The sequence below is a fragment of the Nelumbo nucifera genome, chromosome 5 (assembly GCF_055504915.1).
Source record: "Nelumbo nucifera cultivar China Antique chromosome 5, China Antique-T2T, whole genome shotgun sequence".
Taxonomy (NCBI): domain Eukaryota; kingdom Viridiplantae; phylum Streptophyta; class Magnoliopsida; order Proteales; family Nelumbonaceae; genus Nelumbo; species Nelumbo nucifera.
The window spans coordinates 2,133,677-2,151,287 of record NC_142653.1 but is presented as its reverse complement, the minus strand read 5'-3'; the positions used below and the strand labels follow the sequence as shown (position 1 = coordinate 2,151,287).

At 41.6% G+C, this 17,611-nt stretch overlaps 1 non-coding gene across 1 annotated transcript; it reads left to right on the top strand.

The window, feature by feature from the left end:
* Positions 1–2,514: 2,514 nt before the first annotated feature.
* On the top strand, positions 2,515–2,586 carry TRNAH-GUG (transfer RNA histidin (anticodon GUG)). Its single transcript has one exon. It is a non-coding gene; the product is annotated as a tRNA-His (tRNA).
* Positions 2,587–17,611: the final 15,025 nt, after the last annotated feature.

Below are 17,611 nucleotides of genomic sequence, written 5' to 3'. Positions count from 1 at the left end.
AGGGCCGGCTATTTTTTTTTAATTCTAAAAAGATAAAAATTAATCTAATTCGATTTACCCGGATTGTCAATTCAAAATCCCCACTTGATTTCAACGGTTGAAGCCTTTCAACTTCCAAGCCTCCCGAATCGTGATACTTGAGCTGGTTGAGCAAGCCTTTTCTTGTTGAAAGTCAAAACTTCGACAAAGTTGAGACTTGAGAATTGGAGAATGCAGAATCGGACAATCAACTAATCAAAATTTCTCAGACTGCAGATAATTGAGAATGTATGAGTATGAGAGAGAGAGAGAGAGAGAGAGAGAGAGAGAGAGAGAGAGAGAGAGAGAGAATTAAGAGAATTGTTGAATTGGCGTGATGAGAATGGTGGAGGATAGGGCTATTTATAGGATTGAACATAATTCAATTGCCCAAAATACCCAAAAAACTATCTGTTATTTAGTTGTTAGGAGGGGTATTTTGGTTATTGTAAAATTACTTATAGCTTTACTCAAAATGCCCCCTAAACTAGTTGTTATATAGCTGTTGAGGGGGGCATTTATGTCATTTTTTCAACCCCCATAAGCAAAATACAGAAATACCCCCCCTAATATGGTTGTTTATAGCTGTTGGGGGGGGGGGGGGTATTTCTATAACCCCCCCAAAAGTTGAAACCAACCGTTGGGCCCCTTTGGGAGGGGGACCCAATGGCTATATTCCCAGGTGGGCCGAGCGCGGCCCATTACGAGCCTGGCGGGCCTTCCTTCGTACCGTGCCGCGGGTTGGGTTGTGCCGGCATGTGGGCCGTGAGCGGCATGGCACGTGTTGTCATGCCGTGCCGGCCCATGGGCCTCAAACCCCCGTCCCAACAAGGCACGAGCCTCCGTGCTGGGCCTGGTACGACCCGTTAGCCATCGTGCCAGACCATGCCAGGCCTGTCCAAAATCATGTCGGGTCGCGGGTGGCCCGACCCGATTTACACCTCTACAACTCATGAACGAGAAAGTTGAGTTTCATCTGGATCATACTGACTTTTGGTTTAGACCCTTCGCTCAGGTTGTGACCATCTAACTGTGGGTCTCGTTCATACATACAGGGCAACTAGGCAATTACCGGTCTCGTGTCATGAACCCAAGGCAATCTCTGAATTCTTTTCTTATCAAAAAGCATATGCTTTTTTTTTTATCAAAAAATCCACTTGTATGCAAATTTACTTCTTTTTTATTGATGTACTTTTACATCTTATTATCAATGTAAACATGCATTGATCTGTCATTTGTCAATACAAAAATATAATGTTATCAAAAACAAGCAAAAATGAACCTGAGTGTAAATTTATCATGAATCAGGATTTACATCGTTTCCAAAGACAGCCTTTTGCTCGATTTGGGAGGAGTATAAATACAAATATGTAGATTGCAAAATCTTGTATTTTCTATTATTTTTGTATTTATACTCCTTCAAATTCGGAAAGAGTATAAATATAGATAAATACAAAATGATTCAAAAATACAAGCTTTTACACTCTACATATTTGTATTTATACTCTTTCCAAATTGAGACTTTTATTATTGCAAAATACCATTAAAAATGCAAATGGGAAAGTGAAAAAGGGAGATAGGAGAGAGGGTTGTGGGTGGGTCGAGAATCGAGATAATAACGAGGGGTGGTCTGAGTTGAAGAAGATAACATAAAAAGGAAAACAGGGATTCAATGACTCTCCAATAGTATATAACGAGGGATGGTCTCACCATGGAAACAGAGTTTGTCCATACAAAAGAGCCTTTCTAATCTAAATTTAGTTTTGGAGTCAGTAACTTAAAAATGATTTCAATATTAGTACCTCTCACCGTGAAATACAGAGGGAAAGCCGATATACTCCAAGTGAGGAGTCGAGTCATCATAACAGAAGGCATGTATATGTTGAAGTTGTCACCCATAATTTTGCTTCAATCTATACACTATTGGAGTCATTGAATCCCACAAAATGGAGTTAGTTGTTATAGAGAAAACTTCTCGGAAGACAGAATATATCTTCATAATCTCAGATCTGAAGATGAAGCACCGGAGCGAGGTTTTTTGCAAATGAACTGACGAGATCAACAAAAAATTTCAATTAATCGAATTAATTGATCTATATTATAAATGAATATATATAATTTATAATACATATTATAAAAATCAAAAAAATTTGAAAACCAACGAACTGAATCGGAAGTTAATGATCAGATTCGATTCAATTTTGATTACTAGTTTTTGGAAAGCCGGTTCTACTGATTTGACTTAAAAATTAAGCCCACGATTTGGTTAACCGCTACCAACAGATCGAAATAATGAGAAGAGAGCTAATCATCTATGTAGAAAGGCAGGATCTCACACAGAGATACTTCGCCATCAAGTTCTCTTATTTTTTGTCATTTAGCAACTTGTTATGAATTCGTGGTTGCGCGAGCTCGGTTGGGCTTCGATTGGTTCTTTGCAATTAGTTTTATGATTGTCAGATTACTATTAGAAATCCTAGCAGTATTGATATCTCAGTGGCTGTAGTTTAGTGGTAAGAATTCTACGTTGTGGCCGTGGAGACCTGGGCTCGAATCCCAGCAGCCACATTTTATTTTCTTTTTTTTTTTATCACTTCATCTGCCGCTGAAGGCTTGTTTCTCCTATTGTTGCTAATTGCTAAGACAGGTATATGGGAATGAGGTAGTGTATCATTGCTGGGAGAGCTCATGGTGATGTTTTTTTTGAAAAGTGGTGATGATTGTTGGATAGTGACTAATTATGAAACCCTTTATTGGGGGACTAATGAAACCCAACCTAACAACAAAGCGAAAATTACAAAATTCTCCAACGAAGAAAATTAAACATCCCATTTTAGACCATTAAAATGAGTAGAAAATTTAATGGATTTGATTTTTAAGCCAAATAAGCAAAACTCCTGTTTTAAAGCCGGCTTCTCAGATTTTCGGTATCATGTGGGAATCTGTCTCTTAATCATGGAACCCGTACGTCCATCTCGTTTGATTTTGTAATTTGTTCCAGTATTATACAGAGAATGAGTGAACCATGAACCATCTATGCTCAATCCCTTCCATCAAGTTTCACTCAAAAGTCAAACCCACTTCGTCTTCCCTCCGGTCTGTGCTGGGTTTTTTTGATTGCCAACGTACTCTAAAACGAAGCACTATGGGAATTTCAATCATCAAAATACATAGTTTTGCATTTTACATATTTGTATTTATATTCTTCTTGTAATGGAACGGACGTGTTCGTATAGTAGGAATTGATCAAAGAAAGAGGCTTAATAATTTGTTAGAATTGAAAAGGAAAGTTAAATAATTAATCTAAAAAGGTAATATTAAATTTTTTAAACTATTCTTATGATTTAGTAAATTGATTAATTCTATCCTTATTATTTATATATTATCTTAAATTATCTTTATCGTTTCTCATAATTATCTAAAACCATTATTATTATTAATTTTCTATCACACTTCGTTTACATATAGCATGATTGGTATAATTTTTAAAATTCCTAAAATATCTTTTGCAACTTGATGATCGGTCTAAATAATCAGATAATGATGAATCAGAGACATCACAAGGTCCAGGCATTATCCAGATCGGTGGTGATCACCTCGATTGCCATCAAGGCGGCTTGCTCCTTCAGGCCCAATGAACTGACCTCGAGAAGGCACAGTAAACGCCCCAAACCCCCTTCTTCGAATCACTGGAGGTTACAAGAACAGAGACAACCATCGTTGCTTTCTCTCGGCAATTACCTTGACTGCCATGACGGCCTTCTCCTTTGCTCTAGTCTAAATCTTTGTACTCTAGGTGATGCGATAAATGTGTGTAGCCGAAGGCCCGAAGCCGACGACCTATTCTTTCAAGGCCAGATTCTTCCTTTACGACTCTCTATCAGCTTCGATAGCGGATTCGCCGGATTTCGTCAAGATACCCAGAAGATTAGTACTTGATATTCGAGGTCAGAGTCTTTGGAGCATAGTTTTTCGTGTGGTTTCACTAGGAGCATTTTCATACCCACTCAAATTCTAACAAACTGAGCGCGTGGCGAAGCCAAGTGACAAATCAAATTCCATAATGAAGTCTAAAAAGTCAAATTTAAGTAGAATTGGTGGCAAGAGCTACAGATGTCCAGCTATTAGCTCAACTCCTTACAAACAAAGAAAAATAAAGGCGAATGATGTAGTGTGATCTAACTATTCCCAGCTGGAGGGTGATCTGATTTTCAATCGAGCAGTGAGTTGGATCAATCTGCAAGACGATGGATCAGAGAACCTGGGGTGGCTAACCCGGTGAGGTTGCTCCGATGCTTAAGTTAGTATATGCGAGCTGAATGCTTTGAGAATTTGAGAGCTAGAGAGAAGAGTGATGTACTTGGGCCCTGGAGGGGTTGTTGCTCTTATATAGTTGAGCTTCCGCGGGTTTCACGGAACGGTTCCTGGATCTTCGGCCTGAGGGGATGAGATCCGTTTTCGCTTTAGTTGGCGAGTAACGTATCAGTCAATAAAGTCTATCGTTTCCGCCCGATCCGGGCGGGGAGAAGATAAGGCCTGCCGTTACGCGGCGTGATCCCGTGAGGTTTGGAGGCTACTGGAGAAACTTCCAGAGTCGTTACGTGGTGGTTTGGGTTGTTAGCCCCGAACTTATACTCCAGTTCTTTAGTTCCGAACTGGATTGGATGTCGAGGTGCCCCGACACTGAGGTGACTCAATCCCGGGGTGACCGAACACCCGAGCTCAAACGTTGCGAACTAGGCTTTCCAGGCTGAACTGTCATTCCTTAGTCAGGTCGCGTCCACGTGTCCCCTTCTTGTTAGGTCACGCCAAATCACCCTTCATCAATTGCCCCCCACTCCTCGTGTTAGGAGTCCCAACCCGGTGCGAGGAGTTCATGGAGGATCTAAGTGGATTTGGCGCGGGGTCTAGACAATCTAAAGAGCAAACCATTGGTCGGGCCTGTTCAACCGTCTGACTCAACCACGAAATGACCCAGATCGCATCCCGGGTACGCGCGGACATCACACTGTTTATATACTCCGCGGACGTCAAAGAGCGCACTCAACCGATTTCGTCCTCGAGTGTCGTGCAACCAGTTTTCATGAGAGCCGTTGGATCAAGCATGTCCCAGCCGTTGATCGCCATGTGGTGAACTATAAATAGGGGGCCTAGGGGCCCCTCTTCTTCGCCAAAAAATCTTGTGATTGAGCTCTCTCGAGGTCGCGTCGGAGTCTTTCAGCTCGCCACTTCTTCCCTTGTGTTCCGAGGTTGTTTTCATCTGTTTGGTGAGTTCGTCTTCTCTTCGTTAGTTTGTTCTCCTTCCCTTTTCCTGTTCCAGTATGTTTAGTGCTAGTATAGATAGACTTCTTAGTTATTCTAGTGAGCTTGAGGGTGCCGATGTGTAGTCCTCGGCTCCCGCTGGCAAGGTCAGCTCCTCGCCAAATAGTTCCTCCCCTCGCCTCTTAGGAGAAACTCCTTTACCCGAAGTCGGGCCATCTCGGCCTGAGGAGCCTGAAGCTCGGGAGGAGGGACCGACCTCCAGAGAGGGGGTCCCTTTTTCTTCCCAGGGTCGGGATCTGGATGACTTCGGCTCTTCCACTATGACCTCAGACAGGTTACTGTCCTTGGTAGCCCGTTATCGTCTTCCCGATAACCTTGTTTTTAGTATTCCCTTGGGTCGGTGTCCTTGGGTTCATGGTCACTATGAGCTCGTGATTTTCGAAGAGTAGCTCGTAGCTGGGCTGCGCTTCCCGCTCCACCCATTCATTGTAGAAATTATTAAGTTCTTTGATATCACCATTGACCAATTACACCTGAACTCCATCCGAACTATAGTTGGTACAATCTCCCTATTCCACGAGTATAACCGTCCTCTGTCCTTAGATATTTTTAGTTCGATCTGTTTAATCAAGAAGAACTCTGCTTGCCTGCGCGGGGATATCCGACAGAGTTATTACATCTCTCCCTGCCCTGGGTTCAAAATCCTGTTTGGCAACCCAAACAAAGGGGTGGCCCTTCCCAATTCACTGGCGGGTGGCCATTAAAGACCTCGGGGTGAAGCTAGATGCGGAGAACAGGGCGGTCGTTAACTCTTGGAGGGACCTCGGCCTAGAGATGAGAGATTTCTTGGCCGAGGAGAGGCTTGTGCGAGCTGGGCTGAGTCCTCCTGGTAGGCCTCCACCTTGGCGCTCATATTACTCTTTTTTATTTTGAATTTACTTCAGTTCGCGACTAACCCCTTCCTTTTTCTCTTGCAGTAGCTATGCCGGAGGTCGATGCAGAAAACCTTCTGAGGAGCTTCCAGAGAGGGAAAAAGAGGAAGGCCTCAAAGAAGTCTCGCCGGGAGGCCGGTCCTTCTACCCCCGTCCCACCTGAGGTCGCCACGCTGGAGCCGATCTCAGCCGAGCTTTTGAAGGAGGAGGTCTATCCCCAACCTCCTATTGTGGACCTAGATGAAGGAGCTCCGCCTCGTGAGTCGGAGAGTGCTTCTGTGCTCGAGTCTCAGCTCTCGAAGGAGAGCATAATGACCCCTTAGCTCGGGCTCCTCAAAAGCAAGGACGCCATTTTTCCCGCCGAAGTCGCGGAGTGGGCGAAAATGCCCACAAGTCAGCTCGGATGTCGGGCTGCCAGTTACTGTATGGTGGTGAGTACTTCGCCTTTATGCTCTATTTCTTTGCTCGTCTTTTAAAGATACTTACATCTGCTTTCTATTTGCCAGGTGAACTCTGTCATTCATTCGTTAGTCTACCAGTCTGAGATCCGCCTGAAGCGAGCTCGAGAAGCCGAGGAGAATGCTCGAAAACTTTACCATGAGCTGGACTTAGCTCGGGGTGAGGTTCTTTGAGCTAAGAAAGGAGCTCAGGGCCAACATGAGTTGATCATGGTGCTGATGGAGGAGAAGAAAAAACTCAAACGCGAGAACGAGAACCTCGATGCGATGATCAGCTCTTATCGGTCCAGTAGGCATGAGCTGAGGAGAGAGAGTGTGCCATCGAAGGTTTCAAAGAGTCTTCGGAGTTCCACAATCTCTAGGTCGAGTACGGATCAAGCTCTTATCGGTCCAGTTTCAAACTATGCAAATGGCTGATGCGGTAGAAGTTTCCCGAACTCGACTTTGGAACTGTTTCCATGTCCGACCTTACTCTCGAGATGGCGAAAGCGGCTAATGAAGAACCTGACTCCTCCGAAGAGGAAAGTGACGGTGAAGTCCCTGAGGTGGGCCCATCAGGCCGAGAGGACACAGAGGAGGATCGCATGGAGACTGACTTGCCTGGTAGTTCGGATGCTTAATTCTTGCCTCTTTTCTTGGACCTCTTGTAATGTACATCCCGGGCCTCCGAGCTCGGTTCATAGTAATAGTTTCTTCTTCTTTTTGTACTCAAAACTCCATATTAATGAAATGCAAGCATTTTGGCAATCTTTGTGTAAAAATTTTCTCTAAGTGTAAATAATTCCCGAACTGGCGAGCTAAACCAAATAGGTGTAGATTTTCTTCTAAGTGTCAGTTACCCCGAATTGTTGAGCTAACGAGCTGGACTACGAGTAGGGATAAGTGGAGTAGATTTTTTTCTAAGTGTCGGTTACCCCGAACTGTCGAGATAACGAGCTGGACTACGAGTAGGGACGAGCTAGACTACGAGTAGGGATAACTTCGCATCGTTGTACGCCGAGGTGGGCGGACACTGTAGGGTATATACCTGACCTGTCTGCACACGGGCTACTCGTTTAGGTGTCGGCTATCCCTTAGTGTCGAGCCACCGGGCCTGACTTCAAATGGGATTAACCTATTGTTATGTGCCGAGGTGGGTTAGACATCGTAGGGTTTATACCCGAACCGTCTATGTCTCAGGTGTGGGAACTGGTCTGCCTATGCCGTAGAGGCGACTAGGACTTGTCTGCCTATGCTGAAGAGGCGACTAGGACTTGTCCGCCTATGCCGAAGAGGTGACTAGGACTTATCTGCCTATGCCGAGGAGGCGATTAGGACTTATCGTAGTGCCGAGGTTTTATGTCAGCTCGACATCATAACCCTTAGGCTTCTGGGAGTGACTCGCAATCCTCTCTCCAGTTCGATGATCCCTTTTGACTAGTTCGGTGGTCACGAATAGTACCTTCTTAGGTTGTCGATATTCCATGCTCAAGGTACATGCTTCCCTTCCAAAGTCTCGAGCTCGTACATGCCTTCCCCGAACACTCGTCTTACTTAGTACGGGCCTTCCCAATTCAGTCCGAGCTTACCAACGCCGGGCTCAGGTACCATAACCTTCCAAAGAACTAGGTCACCGACACGGAAGTGTCTTTTTCTAACCCGGGCGTTATAGTACCGAGCTACTCTCTGTTGGTAAGCTGCAGTCTAGATGTAGGCCAGGTCTCATACCTCTTCTACCAGGTCTAGGTTGGTACAGAGCTCGTCATCATTCGTTTCCTCGTCATAAGCCTCCAAGCGTAGTGTTGGCACCTTGATTTCTACTGGGGTCACCGCTTCTGTGCCGTAAGTGAGGTTGAAAGGAGTCTCACTTGTGGCGGTCTTAATGGTAGTCTGGTAGGCCCAGAAGACACTGGGCAGTTCGTCTACCTAGGATCTCTCTAACTTTGGCCAAGTAAGCAACCATAGTGGGACCGCGGGCTTCATATTCACCAGTGACTTGATTGACCACGAGCTGTGAGTCGCTGCATATGATGAGGTGCTTTGCCTTCATTTCCCTTGCTAGGTTTAATCTGGCGACCAATGCTCCGTACTCTACTTCACTGTTTGATGCTACGAATTCGAACCGGAGTGCGTATTCCAATTTCACCTCGCTTAGGCCGCACAGAATCAGTCCTGCACCGCTTCCCTGTTGGTTGGACGAACTGTCAACATAAAAAATACAGGGCTTCTCATCCCAAGTCGGACCTGATCTGATCGGGACCGGCACCGCACCATAGAAATATCTGTTGCCTCCTATTTATCAGGTACAAGGTAAAGAAGATTGTCGCAATTTTGAAAACTGAACAGAAATAGTTGCACAAAACATGGATTGGAGCTGACTTTTCAAAGGAAGTGAAGAAGCATGTTAGCGGAAGCATGAGCAAGAAAACAAACACGAATGACGAACCTAAATGTAAATTCTAATTCCTGCCCAAAACTGCAAGAATCCACCAAGCAAAGCATAAGCCTTATTCTTCCAAGAGAACTCCCCAGAATTGCAGCAAAACTTATTGAAATCAAATAAAGAGCAACAACGACAATGAGGTGGCTAGCTCCTACTTCTAACTATAGTGTTGTATGAAAACTCAATCCTAAATGAGGTGGCTAGTTCCTACTTCTGGTTCTGGTGCTCAGTTTAAGCATGGGTGGCCAGGACCGAACTTCTATTGTATGGAGGCTTTTCCGAGTGGGTGTACTACGGGCACCAGAAATTTAGTTACAAGACCTCAAGTGTTGGAATAGAAACAGAAGTGGTAACAGTTCGAGTAGTAATAAGTACGAGGAATTGTGCTAACAGCGACAGAGACAGTCCTAGTGAGATCAGAGCAGAGAAAACGACGAGGCAGAGAACAGATTTTTGGATCGATTGAGTAGCTGTAAGTGTTCCGGGTGGAAAGAACCACCATCACGACCACCACCAGATCAACCAGATGGACAATCTGCAATTGCGCAATTCTTAATCCTTGTCGTTGGTTTCGAGTTATGTGACGCCATTGATGGCCGATTTCAGAGGTGACAGAGATGCAGACTCTGCTCCCTTGCACCAGCTCCGTCTCTCTAGACGGTGCTCCTTCAAGAAATTCTTAGATGAGTCTCAATGCGTTGGGAGCCGTGACGGGTGAGGTGACCTTCTCATTTATACGAGAAATTCAACTTCGTGCCTTTGGGTTTTTTATCAAGGATTCTTGAAATTTTTTATCAGTTGGTTTTATCTTGAAAAAATTGTGGAATAATAGAAAATTTAAAAAGAAATTCGGTTAGCACTTAATAATGATGTCAGTTATAAGAAACAACAAGGATACTTTATAATATCTAACAGTAAGCATAGAGTTAGTCAATTAAGCCATAAGGGTAATTTAAGAAATTTACCCTATATTTTCTTATCAATTAGGTTTAGATGGGTTATAAATTCGCTATTACAATGCACGTTACACTTCTTAATCGTAAAAGTAGATTTTAATGAATACAGACAATGTTTAATCTTTTTCAAGGGTAGGCTACACATAAATGTTTAATGATCTACACTTTTAACGCCGGTTATACATCAATGAACACTTGATAAATATTCATACAACTGTTAAAAATAGTTTTTAATTTTTTTTAAGGGTAATCTGTGGATATTTTAAGGGACAGGTGTCAAAAAAAGAACCTGGTTACAAATTTTCCATGACATAGTAAAATACTTAGTAAATCTTCTCAAATGTGGTGAGAGCCGATGGCGGGGCTCAAAACCGCATCTCATCTAAGACTACCCAATTTACGTGCCACCCAAGCCATCACTCAGTTGGTGTGTAAAAGTTTAGATAACCTCAGTTATTCCATTTTTTTTATTTTCAACAATAAAAAATTTTATAAACTTTTTTCTTCCAACTTTTGACTTCAACAACTTCCCAATGATGACAAATAAAAAGAAAAGAACAAAAATAATACTGTTTCGATCCCTTTATCACTGAACTGTGCACGCCCACCATGTCAAACGAAGCACTGATGACCGCAAATGATTCGAGTACTACAGCTATGGGTACTGAAACGAAGGCACTCCATGCTGGTCGTGATGTAATGGGGGATATAACTTACCAAGGTTTCTTCCCTCTGATATGGACCTTGCAGAATTCGTTGTCGACATCGAGACATTAGATTGTAAATAGGACTCTTTCGGCATGGGGTTTTGGGACTATTAGATTGTAAAGTGGAAGAAAAAACGGACTGCTACTTCGGGAATGGAAGGGTGCCAGCTCCTGTCAATTTCCATTAGAATTTTCTCGGTGCCAATCGCCCATGTCATTAAACAACCACTCTGTTGCTTCGATGCTTCAGGATCAGCTGAAAACCATGGAATTACAATCTACCGAATACAAAACAATACTTGAAAAAAATGAAAGAAGAAAGTGAGAGCATAACGCGTCAATGCGTCATCATATTGACGACACAAAGACATACAATTTGGTATATTTGAAATAGAAAATAGAGAATTTACCATCAACCAACACATACAGACGTACAAAAATAGGAAAAACTTACAGCTCCATAAAAGGCGTCTGATACTTCTATTGCCCACCATCCTCCTCCAACTTCTGAAGATATGCTTTTAAAGTCATCGCCAGTTCTTGCAATTTATAGGAGAAGTCGCATCGATAGAACCCCAACTGCTATTGTTGTAGTGGTACTGTTATCCCTTCTCATTTCCTCCTTCACATATTGCCTAGTTAGAACAAACTATCAATCTGTAATATCTCTTCCCTTCTGATTACCTATATGCCTGTTCATTTGCATTTCCTTCACGATCGTTTGAAACAAAAAGAGTTAGTTGTGGTCCTGCCCTGCAGTTTGAGCAAGTGAGTGAGATTTTGTTTCTGTCAATCAAAACCCATCGAATCTTAAGCTTATCCCGGAGCTTCTATTTCTTTATTTAAGTTGGTATCGGTTCTTACTTTTGTCCTACTTTCATGAAAATTTTCTCATCCTACTCTTCAAAAAAAGGTCAGAAAATAAAGAGCAAACATGGGAGTCAGAGGTACGTTAGAATATCTCTGGTTTACTGATCAGTAGTGTTCATAAACAAAAGAAAAATAGTTGCGGACTGTGGACCTTAAAGTCAGGATGGACTGTAAGGGTTGTGAACTCAAACTCTCAAAGTTAGAAATGCCCTCTCTAAATCTCATTTTTCTCTACCTCCCACTCTCTTCTTCCCTCCTTTCCTCTGTTCCTCTTCGAATTCCATTCCCTGCAACTGAGTCAAACAGCATCATCATCACTTTGGTCCCAAGTCAATTAAAAAGTCAAATAAATTAAAAAAAGGATAGTTTGGCATTTAAAAAAACTTAAGCAGTTAGATAAGAATCTTTTTTTAAGTTAATTCTGCAACACTAATAAAAGGGGTTTTTGTCTAAGGCCAAAGTTCAGGGGTTTTTATTGCAAAAAATAATATAAGGTCTTTGTCGCTGATCCCATAGTGCAAGGGGGTCTTTATAATTTACATTTTTTAGATGATATCCCCAATGCAAAGGACTGATGTGAGCATGGTCTTGTCAGGACCAAATCAGATTTCCTCTGTGGACTTAACACTATTTTCTACTAAAACAAGTTATGTTTAAACCTTATTCTTCTATCTGGCATTTAATTAATTTGATTATTAACGTTATTCTTTTAGTAGTGTACAGTGTATTCGCATTTAACCTGCCCCTTTAACAATGGACTACTAATGGCAAAAGCTGCAAACATAAACCATATTGCGATTTCCATATTCCTAAGGCTCAGTTTGGAAGGAGTACAAGTACAAATTTGTAGAATGTAAATTTTACAAGTAATCATCGAATGTTATCCTGGTCAGATCTGTGAATTTTCCACACCCATAAGCGATTTTAAATCTGGGTTTTCATCAACACAATAGACAAAAAACCTGTTTTAAGCTTTAAGGTAAAACTTAAGCATACCCTCTCTCTCTCTCTCTCTCTTTTTTTTTTTGAGTTTTCATAAATTAATTTGAACGTACCCTGCATTTTTCAAATAAACTTAAATATACCTTGTGGTCATTAGATATTAGGGAATTTAAGAGAATGACCTTTTTTTACCCTTATTCATTCTTCAAATTTTGAAAGAGAACCAAAGAGACCCAAACCCAATGAATGCCACCAAACGGAGCAAACCAAGGCAGCAGAAACCTTAAACATTCATCCTCATTCTCTCATATATCTTAGTAACCATTGATTTGATGCCTTGGTGATGGGCCCAAATAAAAATCACGAGTATATGCGAAAAAGGACCCTGATTCCGATTGGGCAGGCCTCTTTGGGCAGAGAAGCGATCAACTACCTTTGGATCAGATATTGACACTGAGAATGTTTGAGCAAGTTGCAAGATTGTTGGTACTTTCCCATAACCCAGAAGCATAGGGAGGAGATGTTTTTGCTTGCTCGACAGGATTACACCAGGTCTCAAGCTTAGGACGTCCTTCTTTTTGCTACTTGTTAGTCTCCCTTTTTCTCATTCCACCATGAACTCCTCTGCATTTCTACTCTTTCTAGATCACTTGTGATCCTCTAACTAGGATCAGAAAAAAGGGAGAGCCTTGCTGAGTCAATCTTGAAAGAAACGAAACACCGAAAACGATTTCAACAATGTTTCACACGAACCAGATGAAGCGGAAGAAACCCAATTTGAGCCTCAGTTACCTTCTTCGTGTGGTCTCTTTCTGGTATGTATGTGAAGGAGAAAGAGAGAAAAGCACAGGTCCGTCTGCGGACAAATGCATTTATCTCGGGGGATCGTTACCTTCTTTCTTCTTTTCCTATACAAGGGTCGAGGAGATCTTATTACGGAAATTCCCCATTATAACATTACCAGAGCCTTTGATGCACACTATTATCACAGAGCTAATCGCTAGCTTCAATCTCCCTCTATCAAACACTACTATTTCACAACAGCTCGGCTGGAAACCGCACCTAAATGCGAACTTTATCTGCTGAAAACCACAGTTCCAAAAACCAGCAAGAAAGGGCAAGGTGTGAGGTTTCCAATTGAAAAAATCAGACTATTTTCCCAAGGCTTGCAGAAAGAAAGACAGAAAAGGGAAAAGGCCTCACTTTTGGTTCTCGGCTACCTACTGTTATCAAAACAGGGCCGAAGAAAAAGGGGTTCTGTATTTCAAAGTTGTAAACTTGTAATTCAGCGATGAGGTTACACATTAGATGAGTCTTTGCTCTTACAGTACAACTACTTCGTAACTGCGTAACTATCGTCCAGACGACAGCTGGACAGTAACAGAACGTTATTCTAATATTCTAACAACTATACATATTCACTTCAAAGCTCTGATCGTCTCTTTCTACAGTAGTGAGAGAGAGTGAGAGGAGAAAGCCGAGGTAAAGAAACGAAGGTCAAACCGTCAAACCCAGTTTTCTTTTGATTTGATTCTGAGTTTTATTTTTTTTCTTTTTTTTTTTCTTTGGAGGAAAACCGAGATACGGAGAAAAGGAAGTCGCTCTGATATCAGTATCTGTAATTTGACTTTAGTGACAATTTGGTTTCCTAATTTAATTTTAAAATGTGACGATTCAGAATCCGAATTTTCGAAAAACAACAATCCGGTATTTGCCGTAACCAGGATGTAAAAAGACATAATTACCCATTACGATTACTAATTGAGATATTTTTTTAAATGACAAAAATGGCCTCCACTATATTAATTTTTCTCTGCGAGTGGGAACTACTGTTCACTACTCTAAGTCTCTAACTTTTCGAAGAGATCAGTTCTCCCACCGGTGTTGATAAATAGAAAATAATGCCGAAAAAAGCAGAAATCAACTGAAAAACATCACCAGAGAGCATCATACGAAGATATTCACCATTTATTTGAAAAAATATCGCCAAAACAGAACACATTTGCCGCCGTTAGAAGTTTTTCTAATCCTACTGTCGTCGGAGAAGATGAATGCCAGTTGCCGGCACCGGACCGACGGCCGTGATTATTTGGCAGCTATTCGCTTGATGTTTCCATAATATTATAGATTTGTAGGCCCTACACGGTCAGAATTCGATGATCTCGCATTTCTGTGGGGTCACACTGAAGATGGTGCTTCCGCACCGAACGTAATAAAGATCGATAACTTGATCAGTTCTATACCATTCTACCAAGAGATTCCAATCTGACGAAAGGAAGTACTCCTTACGTGAGGGCTTCATTAGCCAAATGTTGTGAGTCCATTTTGGTCTAACAAGTCAATAACGATGATCACAGTTGTATTTTACTTATAATGTTACTGCTCCATGGAATACATGTCTAACACGGAGGGATAATAACACCGTCCGTGTTATTTGCAAAGTTAAAGACTGGTTGCAATGCAATTTTATTTGCACTAGAACAAATGTAAGGAAGTGCAAATGAAAAAAAAAAAAAAGAAGCAAATTCTCGTTTAATTTTGTTTTGGGTTTTACCTTATTCTGTTTCATGCCTTAATTTACTTCATTTGTACTGCAATTAAACAAAATAAGCTAAATTTGAAACAAAAAATAGGTCAGAATTTACAGTAAAATCATTTGCACTGCCATAGTTTGCATCAGTACAAATTTATTTACATTACAACCAAACACAGCCTTACGAACAACACTCAAATGATGAGTGAGGAAAGAGGAGGAAGGGGGATGGCAGGGAATGAGTTAGTTTGCCCCCTGTTTCAGTTACAAAAAACAGAGTGGTAGTGGCTTGTACTCCTCAATTGAGCCGCAGCAGCAAAGAGGATGAAAACAGAAGTAAACACGAGAAAAGAAAGGAAAAAATATGCAAGTTTGAAATGTGGATTAGAGTGGAGAGAGGATGATGGGCAACTATGGGTTGAACTTCATCGATTTTTAGAGGGGATGCTCGCCTTTAATAACCTTTTCATAACAAACTATGAATATGGTTGTTGCAAGCATGGATTGGAGCTGCTGCAGATTTCCAAACATCTTGAATCAGAGACTGGCTTATATTTCAGGGGTTTTGGAGAGATTGAGAGGGCATCTCAAATGGAACCTTTCTAGCATATATACAAATGATTGCAGTGAGGAGTTATGACCTTAGAAGAGGGTGTTCGCCTTTAATAACCAATTCAAAACCCAGCTGTAAACACAGTTACTGCAAATTCAAGGATGGATAGGAACTGCTGCAGATTTCCAAATAATCAGACACTGACCTAAATTTCAGGGGTTTTGGAGAGCTTGAGAGGGCATTTGAGATGGAACTGTCCTAGAGTATATACAGATGATTGCAGTGAGAAGAATTTATGACCTTAGGTGCCAAAAGAAGTTGGCTATTTTAGGAAGTGAAATGAATTAGAATAGGAGTCATGCACAAAAGAAATTAGATTTTTGAGGGAAAAAAATGTCTAGCAAAGGGGTAATGACAGTATCTATTAACTAGCTCCACAAGTTAAAGATTCTAAACACGTTTGGAGAAAAGTGGCACTATTTAACTGGATTAGTAGAGTGGTAGAATTGAGTTGGTAGAAAATCTGGATTGGCTTTGAACATCCAGTCATGAGAGACGTTTGATGGAGGAGAATAGACGTCTTCTACAGCAAGGTTTCCCACTTTCTGAGCTTTGCCTAGTGAGCACCTTCTCTTTAACTATTAACTTTTTCTTTCTGTAAGAAGCCACAATGCACACGATTAGGCTTCTCACAAGTGGTTTTAAGCAAAGAAAGAACTATAAAGAGAGGGATTTGACTGATTTTGATCAAGTAAGGAAAGTTACTGAATGATAGCAGAGAAAGGGTGGAAAGGGAGAGTAGCAATGAAATTGAGATTAGGATTTCGGATCAGCAAAAAGAGAGTCTGCAAAGACTATGTTTCCTCCTAATGACATATCTGACAATCTCCTCCTCCAATGCATTCTCGTAGCCAGCCAGAAATGAACCCAAAAAAGAGACTACCTTCCTTGCAACACTTGAACCAGACCTCCAATTTTCATTTTTTTCCCTTCCTATCCTTCACAGAAATGAAGCATGAAGAACTGTAAATCATGCTAAAGAACATAATCTAACCCAGGAAAAGAGCCTTCATAATCTGCAAAAAGCAGTATGAATTGATTGGAATTGCTATAACATGGAAAAGTCCAGAAGATCTCCAAGTATAAAAAATCTACCAGAGTAAAATGAAAAGGAGAAGGATTTTTGGAAACTTGAGTAATCTCCCCAAATAAACCTCAAAAATCCTCTAAAAATGCATATTCCCAAAACATGCAGTAATGAAATGATGAGAAAAGACCAAATCGTTAATAAGGAGAAGAAACTCTCAAAAGCATTGATACCTTTGACAACTTATATCTCCTAAGAAAAGTTGGAAAAAAACTTCGAAGATCTTTGAGTTCCAATTACAATTTTTCAGAACGTTGGTTGCAAATAACAAGTGCGCAATGTTCTTGTATTATGCTGGACAAGCTTGACTAAAGAATAGAGTCCAGGAGAGTAGGATTCAGTTAGACATATTCTGCAAGCAAGAAACTAAGCAAAATGTGTTTAAAGATGAAGATTTTGTACTTAAATACTTTGTTTCATAGTCAAGGATGGCAATAAAGCCCTGATGTTTCAATTTTTGGCTAAGTACCTCGTCATATGGTCTGCTTCCAAGTGGTCGATGACTCAAAGGCCGAAGTGGAAAATTTTGCTGGGTGAGGACCTGGATGCCGAGCTGGGGGCAGATTGGGTGCTGAGCTGGGCAGGTTAGGTGCCGAACTGATTGAGCCGAGCTGGGCAGGTTAGGTGCCGAACTGACTAGGCCAAGCTGGGCAAGTTAGGTGCCGAACTGACTGGGCAAGCTGGGCAGGTTAGGTGTCGAACTGACTGGGTCAAGCTGCATATTAGGTGCCGAGCTAACCAGAGTGCCGAGCTGGATTGATTGTTGAGATTCGTAGTTCTTTAGAGACCTGCAAGGAATCAATGTTAGAGG